This window comes from Grampus griseus, assembly GCF_964374135.1.
Source record: "Grampus griseus genome assembly, chromosome: 17".
Lineage (NCBI taxonomy): Eukaryota > Metazoa > Chordata > Mammalia > Artiodactyla > Delphinidae > Grampus > Grampus griseus.
In genome coordinates, this window is record NC_139011.1 from 20,882,277 (window position 1) to 20,902,898 (window position 20,622).

Consider the following 20,622-nt stretch of genomic DNA (forward strand, 5'->3'; position numbering starts at 1 on the left):
TCTTAGAGAAAGAAAACTTATTTGAAGTCATGAAATAATCCTACCATGCAACTTATATCTTTATAAAGAACATTTTCTGGAAGGATACTTTTTATTTTTAAACACAGGAAGAGTGAGCAGCAGAGAAGAGTTGGTGATTGCAATTTCATCTCTTACCATAATTGCACTATTTCCATTAAATTAATGATGGAGGAGAACAATTGTTCACAGAAAAGTTTCTTTCCTTATTGAAACTTAGCTAATTTGGGAATGTTTACTACTTCCTAAAAGACAAATTCAATGATGACAAAGAAAAACAAATCAATCTGAGATGTGTCATGATTTTAAAAAGCCAATGATTATAATTTAACATCTAGAATTGATATTCCTCCTTGAGTTTTATGAAGGAGTGGTGTTGTGAGTGGACTATTCCAAGTGAGAACATAGTCACCACCATCATCACGTAACATTTACTCCACTCCAGTCTTCAGTTGCAAGTTGATGGTTAATCTTTATGCAGCAACGCATCTTGGATTTATACAAGGAAAAAGAGACATCATCCTACTCCTTAGAAGTATGAAGTTGTGTGTGTGTCAGGGCATCCCAGAGGCAGTTGGGAAGAATCAAGAAAGCACTGAGGAAGCTCTACACAACCCTGAATATCCTCTCCAGTGGGGAAATAGCTAAACAAAGCTACCAGAGCTAGGAGCTTTCTCTTTGAGTATAAGGATAAGGCTACTGACATCAATTTGGTCATTTTGTGGTGGAGTTGAGGGGTGGTGCTTTTTCACTCAAGCAATACAAAGTAAGAAATCCTAGAAGAAATAAAGGGAATGAAACATTTCCCCTTATAGACCTTTGGGGACCGTTGTTGTATCCATTGGAGGTGTAAGAGGATATTAAAGTGAAACTCAGCATCTTCTTTCCAATGGAGTCTCCTCATACTTGTGTTTAATGTCCAACCCCTTCTCCGCTCAAATCTCATAGCAACAACAAATCCTGTCATGTATTAAGACTTTAAACTTAATTTTAAAACAAAATGGGATTAAACCATTAGCAAAGTGAAATATTTTAAAATTCTCTACTGAGCCCTTATTTACCGTTAGGAATTTCACAGTTATCTTCAAAATAGAATGACTTTCATGCCTTGACATCTAATTTTAGAGTTCTCTTCTTTCTTTAGTGTAGATCAGTCATTTTCAAACTTTGATATCAATAAGAATGAGAGTTTTCAATGGCAATTTTGTCTACATATGCTTTTTTACTTGTTGCCTTAAGGTGCTCATTGTAACTCTCCCTGTTACACTTTCCCAGGCCTCTATATTCTAGAAGCAGATTAATATCTGCTTCTGTACTGGTCTTCAGGCGGGATTTTATGGCTATTATCCAATGTGAGACCGTGCTCCTGTGTAACTTTACAGTCCACTCCCATTTACTTACTACCTGTGTGTAACAAATACTAGCTAGTCCCAAGCTCAGGAGTAAGCCCAGCGTGCAGTGGACACTTCCTTCATAAGCCTAAAGACAACAGTATCACTACACACATCATATTCTTTACAATAAGGGTGTAAAAATATCAGTTACACTTAGACTCTACAAAGCATACCTGTTAGATTATAAATACTTACAATGTCCTAATTTCCAACATTACACAGTATCAAACTGAATGACAATGTAGGGCTTTCATTCCTAATTTCTAACCACTTCATCCAGATATCGTGTGAAGTAAATATGTTTCCTTGTGGTTACTGCTGCATTCTAATTCCCCCTTATTCATTTGTTAGTCTGCCTTCAACTTTGAACTTTATTCACCTTGCCTTTCTCCTCTGATTCCATCCACTATGTCACGTGGAACTTTCTTTAACTTTCTCTTGTCCATCATTAGAGCCACCTGCTCATTGCCCAATAATCTCTAAATATGGTGACACCTGCTATGAAATAGAAAAGTTTCTTGTTATTAGTCACGTTACCATTATCTGATATACTGAGAGTGCTTGTGAATTTGTGCTACAGTGGGCGAATGATTGAATGTTTGTATGTGCGTATGTGTGGTGTGAGGACACAGTATGCAGTAGTGTGCCACTATTGGCTTAATTAATGATGTTCTAGAACAGATTCTGTGTCTGTCTCAGGAGTTGTTTGAGATGGAGTTTGTACAAACAAGTCATTTTAATGCCAGCCACTTTCTCTTTCTATTACACCGTGACATAGCCCCATTACTATGGCTATAAAGACAATAAATGCTAACTTAATATAGATCGTGTCCCTTCTGAAGTGGTCCCTATCCAAGATAATTGAAACCTCTCTGGACCATTGGGAAGAACCTTCATGTAGTATAAGTGGTGTCAATGGTTTACCACTTTTCAGAAACTGATTTATTTAAATGCATTTTATAGAACAGAAACACATCCTCAAGTAAGTTGATGTAAAGAGCTGTTTGTAAACTGGATCCTTTTTTCCTTCATAAACACCTGAATAAATAGGTAACTATTCTGCCCTGCTGAGCCTCAAACATCTGGGTTAAATGTGTAGGTTGGTGAGAGGCACTGAAATGTAAGCACTGGAGTGCTTCTTTTGTTCAACAGTCAGCTTCAAAGGATGAAGACTGGCATCCAGTGAGTGATCCAGCTATCACAGTATTTATTTTGAGACAAATGGTGTGGGAAGGAGCAAAAGGGAGAATTTACGGGTGTCTCATCAGACATATAGACAAACACCAAGAAAAACCACATAAGTACAGGGCAACTTTTTATGCAGACTTGTTTTACCAGATGTCATTGCTTCTAACAAGATTCTATTGGTGAAGATGCAAAGGATATTTTTTCTTCCTAGATTGATCTGTATATCATGAAAAAGTAGAGCCCAGACAATCTCTGTAATGACTTCTGGAGAGACTCATTTGTCTCATGTCACAGAGCTTGGTTCCTTGTGAGAGAAACAGAGGTGAGGAAAGGAGAGGAGAAGGGAGGGGAAGAAATCCCGTGATTTTCTCCATCATCACAGCCTATCGAAGTGCTTAGGACTTTCTTTTGTGTGAAGGCTTTTAGGACATTAGTGAAATACACGTGAAAAGCTAAGGACAGACACTCAATATATAGCAATCTGAATTCTAAGAGGTCTGCATCCAGGCTGCGATGTGTGTGCACACATGTGCTCACGTGTGTGCATATGAATGACAGTGTGTGCATATAGCTACCGTCCTATGGATTTTAAAGCGCTTAAGATGAAAGGGAAAACGTTTTTATTTACCTGTTTCATACACAAAGACAGATATACTTTGTAGGTTTAGTAAATTTAGTAAGTTAGATTTTTTTAGAGCTTTAAGAATCATGTTAAGAATTTTACGTCTCTTCATAAGAGACGTACGGTATCTTTAAATTGTTAAGTAGGGCTGTGAAATAATCAGATATTTATTTTAATACCATACCCTGGCTGCTGAGTAGAAAATAGATTGGAAAAGGATAAAACTCAGTGAAGAAGAAGTGTTGGGAAGTTCTTTGGTGACGGTGGTTGGCTTGATCTTAGGTAATAGGATTGGGAATTTTGAGAAGGGAGCAGTTGTGAGATGTAGTTAAGAGGTGGAATGGACGGGACTCAGAGATGGGTTGGATATGGGGCTAAGGGACAGGAAGGTGCCAAGCACAGTTCCCACACTTCTGGCATAAGTAACTGGATGAATGGTGTTGAGTAATGGAGAAAAGCATATTTAAAATTGGGGTGGGTGTTTAGGAAGAAAAGTTCTGACTGGAGCACATTCAATTTGTGCTACTGGTGAGACGGTCAAGTGGAGATTTAGAAGGAGTAGTTGGTTGCATTTGTCTAGAAGAGGTCTTGGAAGGAAACACAAAGTCTAAATGGTATTTGAAGTCGTAAGAATGGATGAGATGATAAATGAAAGTGAAGTAAGACACAAGAATTGATCATGAATGGAAGTGAAGACACAAAGAGGGTCAAAACTAAACCTTCATGAATGTCAACATTTAAAAGGTACAGTGAGTGTGAGAAGTTTCCAAAGGAGACTGAAATGGAGTGGGAAGGTAGGAGGCAAATCAAGAGGGCTTATAATTGTGGAATCCAAGGGAAGAGAATATTTCTAGCAGGAAGGAGCCGATGATAAATGGTCTAAGATGAGGCTTGGAAAATGTACGTTGGGTTTAGCAACATGGAGGGAGGTGATTTGTGACCTAAGCAAGAGCAGGTGTAGTTGAGTGGTGGGAACAGATGCCAGAATTACCACCTGACAGGAAGTATGACACGTGGACGTGAATGCTGCCTGCAAAGACATTCTTTGGATAAAAGTTGTTAGAAGGAAAGAGATGGTTCAATAGCTTGAGAGGCCTGGATGATTCAAGGAGTTGTTTTTTTTTTTTTTTTCTACTGTTGTTATGCTGTTTATTGTTTGTTTTTTTAGTGGGAGAGACTGTAACACTTCTGAATGCTAAGGCAAGTGTCCAGGAGGTAGCAAGAATTTGATGATGTTACCAAAGTGTGGAGAAAGCACAGAAGCAGCTGGGCAGAGACATAGACGCCAGAGGCAGAACAGAAAGCTCCAAGGCAACACACACACACACACACACACACACACACACGATTTCTAAGAAAAGAGTATCTGGTAAGAAGTGTCCCACAGGACACATGGTTCATAGTAATAGTTACCGAATGTGCCCAGGCCATGCTAATTTATTTGTTTACATCAGCTCAGTCCCCACACCACATTAGAATGGAAGCTCCATGGGGCCAGGATTTTTCTACACTTTGCTCTTTGTTGTGTTTCTGGTGCCTAGAACTGTGCTTGGCACATAGCACACCCTCCATAAATATTTGTTGAATAACTGAATGAGTTAGATTTTGTTGTTCCATTTGTGTAGGTGAGAAGACTGAGCATCAGAGAGGTTAGTGTGCCCAATCACAAAGGCAGCAAGTAAGATCATCTGGATTTGTACCTAAACAAGGGTCTTGATTAACATGCGAAGTTGCCCCCCTTTTAAAAATCATATTAGATGAAGCAGATAGTTTTTTTAAATTCTTGTGTTCTCACATGCTACCTCTATCATGCCAAGAGATTTTCAAATATTAGAATCAAGCTTTTCAGAGTTTTAAGAAACCATTGACATTAATGTCTGTCCAAGATTAGTTGGATTACCTATGAAGAGAAGGCATTACCAAGCTATCCAGGCTCTTATTTCAAAAGCAACCAGCAAGTATAAGCCCTGCCTCTTTTCCCTTCAAATGACGTACCATGCTACGTTCAGGCATCCCTTTGATTGCCACATTCTCTCTTGTGCTCAACTGTGGATGTAATTTCTTCTTTCTCCTTTCTCATCCAGGCCTTCAAGATACCTTCGTCTACCTCTGTTAACTTGTACCTGTAATAATCATTGTCTCGCTTTTTTCTTTTCTCTTTCTACCTCTCCCTCAAGTACTAAATCCCAGCTTTCATCCAGCTTTTCAAAGAAGCTAACATCTCATAAAATTGTAAGGTCCTGGGAACTCCAGAGAACCAGATGCTGTCACACTGAGCGATAGACTTGATCATTCTACACTTAAAACATGAAATTTGAGAAGCAGAATTGAAGCCGTTCTTGATAAATGCAAATAGGCATTTCAGCAGAGGACAAAATGAGAGGAAAATAGTTCAAAATACAAAGAAGAGGGTCAGTGAGCAGTGAGACATCCTGATAAAACAAGAAGAAAAATATTCCCTTTAGATATGCTGGGCTTATTTCTAATGAGGAATATTTGGAATTCTGGGTATTATTTATAGCTTATATGATTGTATAGAGATTAATGCTATAGCAAACTATATTAGTTCTCCTTCTCAAATGTGAGTTGAATTCTCACAGTCCTTGTTCATATTGATAAAGGTGCATTAGAGGTTTCTTCAGGTACTGTACCTATTGTGCGTATTGTACCTATTGTACGTATTGTACCTTTAACAGGCTTCTCTCCAACTGACTCCTGAAGTCAAGACACTTCTGATTAGTCCAGTGGACCATGTAAATAGTAATCTTACAAAATTCTGCATGACAGGGTCTTATTTCTACTTGGACGTATGATGGGCCTCTTTAGACTTTCGTAATCCGCTATTTCTGAGGTAGTAAAAATGGACTCTGCTCATCTCTCCCTGTTGTCTTAACTCTGCTTTTAGAACCTCTTATTATAATGGCCATACCTCCCACACCTAGGTTTTACTATTGTGATACTCATCTAATAAAGTTTTACAATGAAAGGTCTGAAATCTTCTGGAAAGGAGAAAAAACTACTTCCTTCCTCCCCGCTTAGCTTTATTGAAGTATAATCGACAAATAAAAGTTGTGTATAAAAACTGTATATATTTAAGGCATACAGTGTGATGATTTGATGTACATACACATTGTGAAGTGATTACCACAATCAAATTAATTAACACATCCATCACCTCACATAGTTACTTTTTTTCTCCGCAGTGGTGAGAACGTTTAAGAGCTACTCTTTTAGCAAATTTTAAGTATACAATACAGTATTATTAATTGTAGTCACCATGCTGTACATTAGATCATCAGAGATTATTCATCTTATAACTGAAAGTTGGTACCCTTTGACTGAAAAATTGCTTACTTTTAAAAAGTCTTAACTCTTCATAGTTGCCAGACTACAACTTACAAATTTTATAGTTTTTGTGCTCCTGTGGTTAAATTATCTGAGAGAAGATTCAATTGCATTTCTAATTCAGAGATTTCAAGATGGTTAAACGCCTAGAGCTGTATTAAATTCTATTATATGGCCTCTTCTCCCTAGTTTCTGATATGATCCAATGGCATTCTGTGTGTGTGTGTGTGTGTGTGTGTGTGTGTGTTGATTGTGAAGTAGATCATTTTCTCTAAGAGGAAACCCGAGGCTACTGGTTTTTATGACATATTTGCACAAGCTGGTGTAAATCCACCCCTGGATAATTTGACTCATGAGAGAAAAAAAAATAACACACTTCTTCAAGTGAACAAATGTCTATGCATAGATATATTTTTGAGGCAAGGTCATGGTCAGGCATAATATGCATACCTCTGTAGGAAATATATCTATTTCATCATGAAAACTTGGCATATGAAACCCCTTAGGACATAGGACAGAAACAGAGAAGGGAAGAAACAGGGAGAAACAGAAGGGAAACAGGAGATCTGATGTTCAAGACCTTGGGGATATTAAGATTATACTTCTAAAACAGAGAATGGATTATACAACTTTCAGGAAAAGTTTTGTAATTATGACAGACCCAAATATGAAATTTGGTAGATGGGCACTGCTGACCCCTATGGGATATACGGATGTGGTTGCAGAATGTTTTTTGCCTACCAGAGAAAAATTATATCTTCGTTTAAAGCCAGAAGAAGACCTAAGTTCCTACGTGACTAGACTCTAGAGAGGTCAGTTCAGATATTGAAACAACACATATTTCCCTTGCTTTCACATCTTCCCAACATAATCGGTAGCCAGACAAAATATTGGTTCGTTTTTAGCCAGAGACAGTGGCATAAAAGAGAGATATGGACATTTCTGTTACAATGCTGGCATTTGTGCTATTGGAAAACCTTCCATTCTGCAAAACTGAACACTAAAAAGAACAGGGCCCATGGGGAAAATAAAACAAGGGGAGACGACTCAAAACTGTGAAATTTGAAGATATATATATATATATACACACACACACACATACACACACACACATATATGTATAAATATATATACTGGCATCATTAATCTGCTAACGACATTTGCACCTGCCTTCAGAGTAAGTTGGTTATTATCAGTCCTAAGTCCTGGAGCTCCTACTTGTTCCTCTGAGACGTATGTTTTCCAAAATGAACAGTTTTTCTCAAAATTAAAAATGTTATCTAATATGTAGACTTTTTCATTAATCCATAGTTTTCATACAGGGATTAATGTCTTTACAGCTTCTTAATCTGTCTTGGCGGCTTCACCAGTGAGTTTACCATAGTTGCACATGTCGAGATGTTCTTGAGGCACCAAAGGAAAGGGCTTTTGTAGAATTTTAGGGGTTTTTTTTCCTGAAGATCTTCATGTATTGCTGTGATTTTTCTTTAATTGTGACAAAGCTTGCTCTGGATAACTTTTAAACATTAAACTACCAGCAAACTATATAAGAACCAACCTTACTTCTGATATCTTAAGGACATCTTTCTCTATTTATCAGTCATACATGGGGTAATTTACATCAAAGAATCAGCTGTTTTACAAAAACAAATCCTCCTAATTCATGTGATGTGTAAGTTTCCAACATCATGTAGTGAATGCCAGATTAGTCAGTAAAAAACTCTGTCTCATTTGCTATATTCAGAACCTGTTTCATCAGTCCATGCCAGGGTCTTACAATAATGATACAGTAAACAAGATGTTGTTTGTCAACTAGTGGTGTAGAGTTGCCATGCAGGGTGGAGGTGTGCTTTAAGGAAGAGCGAGGTGACACCTTAGGAAAGAAGAAAGAAACCAAAACCACCTCTATAAGCCTAACAAGTAGTTCTAACTGTGTAGTTTTAACTGTGATGGTAGATTTGTTTGACAACAAATGACCATTACTGCAGTGTTTCTTCTCCAATTAGATGTTTCTTCCTTTCTTCTTTTCCTCTTTCTTTCCTTATTTTCTCTCCTTTACTGTTTTGTTCTTTCACTGATGTTTTCTTTCATCTGTGTCTTTTTCTTCTTTATGTACTACACATTAAATATCTACCATGTGGCAGGAGCATTGCTGGGTTCTAGAGATGAAATGGCGTTTATCTCTAAACACAGAGTTTAGAGTATTGTGGGAAGATACACGTTAAACATATAATCACACAAGTAAATGTAAACTAACAGGTAATGCGTGTTACCAAGAAGAGGTGCTATACATGTATGTCAGAGTGAGAATATACCTTAGTCAGATATGTCACCTAGGCTTCCTTAAGGAAATGAACTCAAAAAAATGAGTGGGATTAACAAGGCTAAAACAGGAGAGAAGAACATTCCTGCCAGAGGGAACTCCTTGTGCAGTGACCTTGCAGCCCTAGTGGAGACACTGCTTATGAGAAACTGAAGGAGGGCCAGAGCGGTTGGATGACAGCAGTAGGAGCGGATCTGGGGTAGAGCCAGATCATGCAGGGCCCGGCTGGCCTGGGTTGGGATGAAGATCTGCATCTTTAACCCCAGAGAAATAGGAATCGTTGAAATGTTTCAAACCATGAAATAGATGATATGATCAGATTTGCATTTTGAAAATGTGTCTCTGATTATAATATAATAAGGCCAATATATGATTTTTGTGCTCGCTGCAATTTTGCATCTTCAAAATATCTCTGTAAGGAAAAAGCAACCCTGATGTTTGCATCCTTAATTCCATTTTGTAGATCGAGAGACTGAGACACAAAGAAGAAACCATCCTTTGCTTAATTAGGCCTGCATTGTTCCTTACATTTCTTCTAAGGGATATCAGTATCATGTGGGGTGACATGATAGCTGTGAAACGAAGCACATAGGCATAATCATTTGACATTTCTTTGAACAGAAGTCCCTGAGTCCCTCCTACTTTCAATCCAGAATACAGCTTTTACTCCTGCCTAAGCTCTCATTTACAAGCTACTTATGTTTCCGTTTTACTGGAGGTGTTTGTAGGTTTTTCTGCCACATTAAACATACACATCTTTAGGGATCTATCACCAAAAGGGAAGTTTGAAAAGATCACTAGAATTAGCAAAAGAAAAAAAAAAGAGGTTGGAGTTTTGGCAGTAAATTATCTATCTGAGGCCACATTGCTTCATTCCCTTGGTAACCATGCTTACTATGAACAGTTTTTATAAATAAGTCAAGCCTCCCATTTATACCCTCCATAATCCCTCTTAGGGAGGCAACAACACAGTGTGAGTCTTTATTAAAGGGTTTCTGGCTAGGAAAGTCACACTCCCGTCCCTCCACCTTTGCACAAACCATTAGGCATAGTATTAAGAGCTCCACCAATATGCTAGGTGTTGTGCAGACTGTTAGGGAAACACTGGATACTTCCCAGTAAATTTTATATCCAATTTGCCCCCTAAGTTTCTGCTCTGAGCCACCTTTAATGACACGTTCTTTCTCTGAGAAAGCAGAGTTGCTCTGAGAGGGCGCTATCTTAACAAATGGTTTCTGTACAAATAATGGTAACAGTCTACTTGGCAAGTTCTGGCTGGCAGCAAAACTGCTTGAGGTAAAAGTGTGAGAGGTGGGTCCTGGGCCGGAAGCAAGAAATTGAAGGAGAGGGCACCAGCTGTAAATTTTTCACTTGTCTAATAGACTGTATTTTTAGGGTCAAGAAGCAGAGTAGCTGGTGAGGAGGAACTGCATTTTTACAAAAGTGTTTGAAACAAGAGTTCTCCTCAGTGTTTAGTCATGATCAAATCTTCAAAACTCCCAGATAATAGATGGGCATCATATAAACTTACCTATGGTTTAATCACTTTGAATCTGAGGTATGATCATAGATAGTCTGATGATGTAAAAACAAAAGCAAAAACCAGAGTTTATCAGGTCAGAGCTCAGAGAGTTCTGCACTGCACACAAACACATTCCTGGCAACAATCTCCAGACGTCGAAATGCTTACTAGGCAACGAGTAATGAACTGACCTGGGTAGAGAATGAGCAGGTCTAGGAACATTTTACAAATTTGAAAAGTTACTCCTCCTCCACTGAGACACTCAGTGACTTGGAAATAGGCACAGAGACAGAAAGAAGAAAGATAGAATAGAGGAAAAGGAATTGAATGGTGAATGGGAAGAGAAATTCCAAAAACTGAGAAACGATGAGAAGGAAAGGAAACATATCAAAGGGATACTTCTTAAAGCAGGTAAGAATGTGAGGGACTGAGACCATGGAAGACTCCAGAATAAGTTTGATTGGGGCCAACCAAGAGTGTTTATTAGTCTGAACATGCTATTTATATTTATGGTGTATTGCTTTTACAGTAAAGGTAAATAATTAAAAACATACCTAAAATGACTTATAATGTTAAACTATACCAAAAAAATAGGACAAGTAAAAATAAAAGATTCAAGAAATAATATGAAGTGAGTAGAGGCTTGGGTGAACTTCCTATTACATAACTATATATTTAGCTTTAGATTCCTGTATTATATGGCAAAGGGAGAAGTGATTTAGTACTGTTGAATTAAAACAGCAAGGGCAACCACAACAACAAAAGTAAACAGCCTAAAATTTTAGCAGAACATTAATACTTTTTTTCTGGTACTGAAAAATAATTATTTATACACCAGATAAAATAAGGGCAATGTTTTCATTATGGGTTTTACAAAATAAAGAAAAAAGAAAAGAGAAAGAAAAGAATCTTATAAAAGTATTTTATGTTTATACAGTGGCTTATACTTTATCACATACTTTAATTATTTCTCTTGATCTTCACAAATGACCCTATGACTTATGTAGGGCACTACAATGATCATTTTTACAGACAAAATTTAAAAGCTTACAAATAGAACACTCTTGGTAAAATTGATGGGCAGTGTACTAAAACTCAGGTCTTCTGACACAATCCAATTCTGTCTGAATCTTTGAAAGAGCTTTGGGTTGAAGGCAAACCATTAAATCAGTGATTCTACTTGTTGGATTGCCTCAGAATTAACTGAAAATTTTTGAAAAGTAGAGCATGTTTGGACATGCCCTACACTTCCTTATATAGATTTCTGCTATTGAGGTCCAGTCATGTTCATTTATAGAAAGCTATAGGGATGATTTTCATGCACACCAAAGTTGAGATCCTTCTGAATTAAATCTTAGATCACTAAAGACTTTGTTCATGGAATTCATATCATCCAGATGAGTTCTTTGTGATTGGACTTAATACAGATGTAAAACTTGAAGATCCAATAGAAATGTCCCTGGGACTTCCCTTGTGGTCCAGTGGTAAAAAATCTGTCTTCCAATGCAGGGATGTGGGTTTGACTCCTGGTCAGGGAACTAAGATCCCACATGCCATGGGGCAACTAAGACCGCGTGCCACAACTACTGAGCTTGTGCACCTCAATGAGAGAGCCTGCGTGCCACAAACTGCAGAACCCACACGCCACAACTAGAGAGCCCATGTGCACTGGAGCCCATGCACCACAACTAGAGGGAGAAAACCCATATGCCACAACTAGAGAGAAGCCCACACACTGCAACAAAGAGGCTTAGCACCATGGCAGAAGATCCTGCATGCCTCATTGAAGATCCTGTGGGCCACAACTGAGACCTGACGCACCCAAAGAAATAAAGAAAATAAATAAATTTAAAAAAGGAGAAATGTCCCTAAATCTCTTTCTGCCTAGTCCCAGATGTCTCAAGATATCCTTTGGTAAAAATAGGAAGTAGGAGTCAGTTTATAGTTGTGTTCCTGAAATGCTGATAATGCTAAATTGAGTAATACAAATTAATATATCTGGAGTTCCTCATTTGATGTGGCCAAGCAAGCTCCTATTAAAATGATCCTTCTGCAGGTAACTATAAATTCTGTATAAAGTGCCTAAAACAACTACCTGAAGACTCTAAAGAATGAATGAATGCAGGTAGGTTCTGAAGGAAAGTTGATGGTTGCAAGAAGAGATCAGTATGATTCATTTCTCATTCTAATTTTTTTTTTAAGCCTATGGGCAGGCTGAGCAGGATGGTTAAAATACCAATAGAAAATTTACAGTTTTCCTGTTTTGAAGAACCAGAGGACAAATTTTAAGGCAATCATGACCATTGGAAAGTAAGACAGGAAGCTCAAAAAGAGAAAACTAGGGCAAGAGGCTGGGGGAGAGACAGCTCAAATTCTCCATACAAACTATTTCAAAATCTCTGGCTACCCATGAACAAAGTGTATGGCAGAGCAGACCACAGTCAGTCCAGCTAAGAATAAAAGAATGAAACTGAGATTTGAATTGCTGCCCAAAAGGCAGAGTTGGCATTTGAGTCTAATCAAATTAGTCACCTGCTAAAAATATCAGCACTATTTGTAGGAAAATGATGGGATCCAGAGTCTCCTCAACATAATATTCATAATGTCCAGGATACAGCTGAACATTTTGTGGTATAAAGTGAACAAGGAAAATATGGTCTAAAAGACTATGGATGACCTAGATGTTGGAGTTAGTAGACAAGTGCTCTAAAGCAGCTATTATAACTATGCTCATACTGAATGGAAAGATTGAAATCTCAGGGGAAATATTATAAAACAAACCAAGTTCAAATTACAAAAATGAAAACTACATTATCTCACATAAAAATTCACTGGATGGCATAATGCAGAATTAAGATGACAGAGGAAAGAGTCAGTAAACAAAGAGGTCTAGATAAAAAGACAATAGATAAATTAAAACGAAATTCTTAAAAATATTCATATAAGCCAAAATGGGCAAGTAAAGAAGAACAAAGGAAAAAAGGGGGGCAAAAAGAAAAAAAAAGATAGACAAAAGTCCAACATCATCAATAAATACATTAAATATTAACAAACTAACACTCCAATTAAAAAGGCAGAGATAATTAGAATAGATTGAAAGAGCAAGACCCAACGTTATGCTTTCTGAAAGAGAAACTCTAAATATAAAAACACAATTTAAGTTAAATGAGATCAGAGTACTTTACTAATATTAGATAAATTATACTTTAAGACAAATAATATTACCAAAGATTAAAAGTAGAAATATAATTATGAGTTGATTCACTAGGAAGATACAAAAATCATAAACAAAACTTCAAAATACATGAAGCAAAATTAACAGAATTATAGGGAGAAATAGACAACTCCTCAAATCAAACTAGGAGATTTTACCATTCTTCTCTGAACAATTTATAGAAGAAGTAAACAGCAAAGTAAAGGCATTGATGACCTGAACAACATTATAATCCACATTAACCTGATTGATATTTATAGCACACAACCTCAAAACTGAAGAATATGCATTCTTTTCAAGTGTACATTCTATGTATAAAGAGATCTATTGGGGAGTCACAAAATATATTTCAAAATTTTTAAAATATTGAAATCATAGAGTGTGCTCTCTGAACATAATGGAATTAAACCAGAAATTAGTACCAATAAAGATATATATGAAAATCACACATATTTGGGAATTAAATAACATGCTCTTAAGCAATTTATGGAAAATATTTTGAACTGATTGACAGTGAAAATATCACATATGGAAATTTGTGGTTTGTAGCTAAGTAGCGTTTAGAGTAGGATTTATAGGGTTTTTTTAGTTATATATATGTTTTTTCTTTTCAGATTTTTTCCATTATAGGTTATTGCAAGATATTGAGTACAGTTCCCTGTGCTATACAGTAAATCCTTGTTGTTTATACTATTTTGTGTAAATTGTTCATATCTGTTAATCCTGTACCCCTAATTTATTCCTCCTCCTCCCTTTCCCCTTTGGTAACCATAAGTTTGTCTTCTGTGTCTGTGAGTCAGTTCCTGTTATGTACGTAGATTAAACTGTGTTATTTTTTAGATTCCACGTGTAAGTGATATCATATAATAGTTGCCTCTTTCTGCCTGCCTTACTTCACTTAGTATGATATTCTCTAGGTCCATCCATGTTGCTGCAAATGGCAATATTTCATTCCTTTTTTTATGGCTGAATAATATTTCATTGTGTATATATCAATATATCACATCTTCTTAAACCAGTCATCTGTTGCTGGGCGCTTGTTGTTTCCATGACTTGGCTATTGTAAATAGTGCTGCTACGAACATTGGGATGCATGTATTTTTCAAATTAGAGTTTTTATCTTTTCCAGATATATGCCCAGGAATGGGATTTCTGGATCAGATAGTAGTTCTATTTTTAGTTTTTAAAGGACCCTCCATACTGTTTTCCATAGTGGCTGCCACAAATTTACATTCCCACCAGCAGTGTAAAAGGATTCCCTTTCCTCCACATCCTCTCCAGCATTTATTATTTGTAGACTTCTTGATGATAGCCATAGAATTTATAGTTTTTAATACTTGTATCTAAAATTAGTTATCAAAATTTTCACTATAATAAGCTAGATAAAAAAGAGCAGAGTTAACCAAAGTAAGAACTTGGGGGCAAAGTAACCATAAAGCTACAGTAATCAGAGACTGTAATACAGGCCTTAAGATCTACAAATAATCAGTAGAACAGAATAGATAGCTCAGGAATAGACACCCACTTGTATGGTTATGTGATATTTTTTTATGTTTTTTTTCATTATTGTGATAGTAACACTTAACATGACATTACCCTCTTAACAAAATTTTAAGTGCTCAGTACAGTATTGTTACCTATATGCACAAAAAACTAAAAATAAAACTACCATATGATGAAGAAATTCCATTCCTTGGTATATATCTGGAAAAAATGAAAACACTAATTGAAAATGATACATGCACCCCAGTGTGTGTGCGTGTGTGTGTATGGAACACTACTCAGCCATACAAAAGAATGAAATTGTGCCATTTGCAACAACATAGATGGACTTGGAGTGTATTATGCTAAGTGAAATAAGTCACACAGAGGAAGATAAATACTGTATGATATCACTTATATATAGAATCTAAAAAATAAAACAAATTAGTGAATATAACAGAAAAGAAACAGACTCACAGAACAAACTAATGGTTACCAGTGTGGGGGTAGGGAACTAAGAGGTACAAACCATTATGTAGAAATTAAATAAACTGCAAGGATATATTGTACAGCACAGGGAATATATCCATTATTTTATAATAACGATGAATGGAGTATAACCATTAAAGTTGTGAATCACTATGTTATATACCTGTAACTTATATAATATTGTACATTAACTATACCACCATAAAAAATATATATATGTGTATATATATTTGTTTGACAAAGGGCTGGAATTCAAGATGTACATAGAACTCATAAAACTCAAAAATAAAATAGACAACTAAACCCAGTGTAAAATGGACAAAAGATTTGAAAAGACATATCATAAAATAAGATGTATGAATGGTCTATAATTACATGAAAATATGTTCAACATCATTCACCACATAATGCAAATTAAAATTGTAAAAAAAATAACACTTCACACCCACCAGAATGGCTAAAATTTAAGACTGTAAACACCAAATGTTGGTGAGGATGTGGAACAAATGGAACTCTCTTACATTGTCGGCGGGATTCTGATAATTTACCATCACTCTGGAAAATGGCCTGGCAATTTCTTATGAAACTAATCATACACATATTCTATGACTCAGCAACTCCACTTCCAGATATTTAACCAACAGACATAAAAGTATGTTAACAAAAAGAACTTGTGCAATAATGTTCACAACAGCTTTATTCATATTAGTCCCAAACTCTCTCAAGTATCCACCTATATGAGAAGGGATAAACAAACTGTGGAAGAGTTACATAATATGTACAATAGCACTCCATGTAAAAAGGAATGAGTTACTGGTACATGAGAAAATATAAATATATGTGAAAAAATTATGCTGTGTGAAAGGAGCCTTACACTCTATAAAACACAATGCATTATGTATACATACTGCATGATGTCATGTTTATTAAAACTGAAAAAATCTAATTTATGGTAGAAATGATATGCATACTATTCAGATATTAGAATGTTCATAATTAAATGAAGAAATAAACCTACTGCTTTGTGATTTAATGTGCAAGAAGGAGTACTGATACTCCATGGACCTTTGCCTGAGTGGAAGACACTACTGATGCTATATGTGGATAGACTCAAGAGGTGGTTTGAAACTGCACAGACTCTTGGGTTAGGACGCAACCTAGGCTTCGTGGCTCCTCACCGACATTTGAGAGCACGTGTTGCCAGTTGTTCACCCCACCTTAGAACTTGAGCCTATGTCGGATTGTGATTTTTGAATAGCACATTCGGACTGGCCTCTTATCAGGATGAGTTTGCCACAAAATATGTCAAGCATTTGAATATTTAAAGTTAATAGATGGGATATATCAGTTCTGTTCACTTAGATGAAGGTGTTTATCTGCTGAAGATAACAGCTTCAATTTCAAGCATACTTGGTTTATCAGTATCATACCTATGTCCTTAGTAAATGTTTTTCTTCCTCCAGGTCTGTATCCAAACATAGCCAGTGTAAAAATATTAGTCCTCTTAACTCTTCTATCTGTTTTAATATTTACTTACATAGCAATTTTTTGCTTTTTTCAGCAAACTCCTCTGTGAACCAAGGCCTGTGATCTTTGCCAGATATTTATAGTCCTGTGAGCTGGGACCTTGTCTGGATTGTACATTTCCTTAGTACCTAGAACAGTTCATGGCATATAGTACATTGTCAATAAATCCTTGTTGAATAAGTTAATACTAAAACATCTATTTAAAAATATTAATTAGATGTTGTCAGTATTCCTTACCCTCTCCTTCTAGAGAAGGGTAGTTAAAACCTGTGCAACATTTTTAGATTGCGTTTGGTGAAGTTTGGTGAAGTCCTCTGGGTATCATACGTAAATTAGCATTGATGAAAGGCCAAAAATTAATTCATAAACAATGTCCTTCCACTCTTGGCCATAGATGGTATTTATTACATAAAAATTCCTGTGCAATAGAACCAGTGTTACCAGTTAATAGTCCAGAAAAACAGATGCTCTCTATAAATAAGTCTTTTATAACAGTCATAGATATAAAGAACAATACCTGACTTAACCAGGAGTCAGATCTCCAGCGATCTCAAAGCTGTCATAAATACTTAAAGGTAAGGAAGTAGGCTATTAATGGAGAGAAAAAGAAAAAAACAGAAATCAAATGCACTTTAATCTAAGGAAGAAGCATATAGAACCTAATTGACTTAGAAGGGTGAAAACTTTGGGTTACTTATATAACAAGTCTGTATGTCTATATTATAGGAATTTTTTGTTTGATCTAGGCTAAAACACAAGAGTGGGGAAACAAACAACCATAACAACAACTGTAATTGACAGTGAAGCAGAAGGTAGAGAATCACTCTGTAAATCGCAGAGCCTGGAGGCATTTAGTAGAAGGAGAGACACCATAGGTGAAGATGGCCTCTGAGCATCAAGGCACAGTGTAATGATTGCAGTTAATAATGAAGACCTTGAGTTATCGAGGAGTGACTGAGATTGTAGACAAATCTACATACGTGTTTCCTTTTCTTCCTGGGCTTCGAGCTACACCATCTTTCCCAGCCTTCCTATGCCCATAACACTGTGTTTTTTCCAGTCAAGAAGATGTTCACAGAAGGGAAATGTATTTCCTATAGTTCTGACCCATCAAGTCTTTTACAAGACCCTCCAATGCTCTTCCCCAATCTAATGTCTGGGTATTGATGCTTAGTATGATTTGGAAAGCCACATTTTGCAGATAGCAGAGATTCTGTCAGCCTGGATTTTGAATGACTGTGATAATCAAACTTCCATTGCCTCTTATCTGGAACTCCTGTTTTGGCCTTTACTTGAGTGAGTGAAAGACAAACTTAGGTTTTGTCAAGCCACTGAATGTGCTGTAGAGTCCACTGGCCACTAGCTACATATGTCTCATAATATTTCAGATTTAGCTAGTGCAGCCAAGGAGGTGAATTTTTTTAACTAATTAATTTTTAATTTTTGGCTGCATTGGGTCTTTGTTGCTGTGCACGGGTTTTCTCTAGTTGCGGTGAGCGGGGGCTACTCTTTGTTGCGGTGTGCAGACTTCTCATTGCGGTGCCTTCTCTTGTTGGGGTGCACGGGCTCTAGGCGCGTGGGATTCAGTAGTTGTGGCACATGGCCTCAGTAATTGTGGCTCGTGGGCTTTAGAGCACAGGCTCAGTAGTTGTGGCCCACGGGCTTAGTTGCTCCGCAGCATGTGGGATCTTCCCGGACCAGGGCTCAAACTCGTGTCCCCTGCATTGGCCAGCAGATTCTTAACCACTGTGCTACCAGGGAAGTCCAAGGAGGTGAATTTTTAATTTTATTACATTTAAATTTAAATAGCCATATGTGGTTTATGAGTACCATGTTAGCACAGTTCTAGTAGGGCTTGGCTACATTTATTTTTCCATTTGAAGAAGGCTTGGACTAAGTAATGGCAGTTTTACCCAATAAAACAAGAGCCTGTATCTTATATGTGGCATACAATATCCTCAGTAATGTGTCCTTTGTGAACTTCCCCAGCATCCCTTTAACCATGCTTCACCTCATACATGGTGCCACATTCACTACCAATTTATTAATACTGTTTTTATAACCCATGCCCTTCCTCTCTGCCTCTTCTGCCTGACATGCTTTTCTCCTTCATGGCCATTGGCAAATCGCCTCTCATCTTTCAAAATTTAGAGCTCACGTCACCTCTCCTATGAATACTTTTATTTTATTTTATTTGGTTGCCCTGGGTCTTCATTGCTGTGCGCAGGCTTTCTCTAGTTGTGGCGAGCGGGTGCTACTCTTCGTTTTCGTGCGTGGGCTTCTCTCTGCGGTGGCTTCTCTTGTTGTGGAGCACAGGCTCTAGGCCTGCGGGCTTCAGTAGTTGCAGCACGTGGGCCCTAGAGCACGTGGGCTTCAGTAGTTGTGGTGCATGGGCTCAGTAGTTGCAGTGCGTGGGCTCAGTAGTTGTGGTGCATGGGCTCAGTAGTTGCGGCACAGTGCTCTCGAGTACAGGCTCAGTAGTTGTGGCACGTGGGCTTAGTTGCTCTGCGGCATGTGGGATCTTCCCGGACCAGGGATCTAACCCATGTCCCCTGCATTGGCAGGTGAATTCTTAACCACTGCACCACCAGGGAAGTCCCATGAATACTATTTTGACACATTCCAGGATGAATTGCTCATTTTCTCCTTCGTGTTGCGCTGAAACTTTCTAGATTTCTATTATGTCACCTAAAACACTTAATTACATTTATTTGTTATTGCATTTCTCTTTTCCTATTAGGCTGGAAGCTTTTGAGAATGGACTATGTCTATTAATATTTGTTCTTGTAGCACTTTGGACATCAATTACAATGTAAATCATCAATAAAAGGTATGTGAATAGGACGTTTGGGAAAGAGAATTCTATAATAATCTACTATTCCCCTTTTTTTTTTTACATCTTTATTGGAGTATAATTACTTTACAATGGTGTGTTAGTTTCTGCTTTATAACAAAGGGAATCAGTTATACATATACATATGTTCCCATATCTCTCCTCTCTTCTGTCTCCTTCCCTCCCACCCTCCCTATCCCACCCCTCTAGGTGGTCACAAAGCACCGAGCTGATCTCCCTGTGCTATGCAGCTGCTTCCCACTAGCTATCTATTTTACATTTGGTAGTGTATATATGTCCATGCCACTCTCTCACTTTGTCACAGCTTACCCTTCCCCCTCCCCATATCCTCAAGTCTATTCTCTAGTAGGTCTGTGTTTTTATTCCTGTCTTACTCCTAGGTTCTTCATGACATTTTTTTTTCTTAAATTCCATATATATGTGTTAGCATACGGTATTTGTTTTTCTCTTTCTGACTTACTTCACTCTGTATGACAGACTCTAGGTCCATCCACCTCATTACAAATAGCTGAATTTCTTTTCTTTTTATGGCTGAGTAATATGCCATTGTATATATGTGCCACATCTTCTTTATACATTCATCCAATGATGGACACTTAGGTTGTTTCCATCTCCTGGCTATTGTAAATAGAGCTGCAATGAAC